This window comes from Egretta garzetta, unplaced genomic scaffold (assembly GCF_000687185.1).
Source record: "Egretta garzetta isolate BGI_Z169 unplaced genomic scaffold, ASM68718v1 scaffold75, whole genome shotgun sequence".
Lineage (NCBI taxonomy): Eukaryota > Metazoa > Chordata > Aves > Pelecaniformes > Ardeidae > Egretta > Egretta garzetta.
In genome coordinates this window covers 114,883-116,263 of record NW_009259589.1, presented here as the reverse complement: position 1 = coordinate 116,263, position 1,381 = coordinate 114,883, and the positions used below count along the sequence as shown (strand labels likewise).

At 62.3% G+C, this 1,381-nt stretch overlaps 1 protein-coding gene across 1 annotated transcript in view; it reads right to left on the bottom strand.

Annotated features, from left to right (window-relative positions):
* Positions 1–1,381, bottom strand: part of SLC6A9 (solute carrier family 6 member 9) — a 38,788-nt gene that overhangs the window by 10,012 nt on the left and 27,395 nt on the right. The window lies entirely within an intron of this gene.

Sequence of the window (1,381 nt, the reverse complement as noted above, 5' to 3'; positions counted from 1 at the left end):
GCCTCCCTTCTCCCAGTCCTGTGGGAAAAAGGATGAAGCCCATGGGGATGAGCCTCCTCTCCAAAACGAGCATCACCAGCCCCATAACGCACACCACACTGGGATGAATCCTTGGGGACCAGCTCCCCAACCCCAGCTTGCTTTTGGCCTCTCACACCCTGTGAAGATGCTGCCTGTGAGGGGTTTTTTTTTGGATAACATCATATTTTGTAGCCCCCACCCCCCACGTAGCGGGTGTTTTGGAGCCCACTCATGTTCGTAGCATCCCATGGTGGCTCTCTGATGGAGTGCTTTGCTTTTGTTCCTGTCGAGCTTCACCTCTCTGCTTGCCTCGTGGACCACCCTGCTAAAGGGTCCCTAAAACCCGCTCTTATTTTTCCCTAGCACCTCCTCTCCTGGCTGTCGAGATGCCACTGCTCCATGTGCTGCCTGCTGGCAAGGGCTGTGGTTTTTGGAGAGGGTTTCTGGCAGGTGTTGTGGGGCAGGCAGGTCCCTACGTCAAGGGCTCTGCTGGGTGACGGGGCGCCGTGACCACAAGAAGGTTTGGGAGATAATGGCAAACATGGCTTTTCTCCAAAGGGCGACTTTCTAGAAAAAAAAATGGATGAGGAGGTGGGGTCCTGGGGCGTGCCAGGAGATCCCTGCCTGCTCTGTATCGTGCCAAGAGAGAGGGTGGATGCAGGTGGGGCATTGGGCTCAGAGGCTTTTCCAGCACCTCCCTGCCTGTGGTGGGCTCCTGCCAGCACCCCGCTGCCTGCTGGAGTCAGCCCTGCATCTGGGAGAGGGCAGCCGGAGCGGGATATGGGGGGGGGGGCCTGCTTCGCACCTCGGCTCTGATCCCCACTCGTCACTGCCGGCTCGGTGCCCTGCAGCTCCCCGGGGGGCCCCACCGGCCAGGGCTGGCAGCTGCTGGTGGGCTGGCCCCAGGCCTTGGGCTGGTTGCCAGCACCCTCGGGTCCTAGCTGCGCTCTTGCCGGGGGGTCCTGCCACAGATCCCTGCCCCCCAGGGTCCCTGCAGCGTCACTGGCCTGTCCCGGGGTCCCCAGGGCCTTGCAAGCCCCTGTGCCTATCCCACGTGGTCGCCTTGCCCTGTCCTAGCAGCTTCCCTGAGACCAGGGTAGGGACTGGGGCAGGAATTGGGGTGCTCGGCCGTGCTGTGGCCCGATAGTGGGGCTGGGAAGGGCCAGACGTTTTGGCTCATCCAGGGCTCTCCAATGACTCTCCCGGCTGCCTTCCCGGCAGGGCTCTGGCCTGACTCCAGGTGTCATGTGGGAGATAAGGGGACCCTGGCTCCCAGCGGCTCCCAGTGTCCCGGGGGGCCTCTCCACCAGCAGCGGAAAGAGAGAAGACCCACACTGCTGTCTGTAAGCTGGAGTCCCCC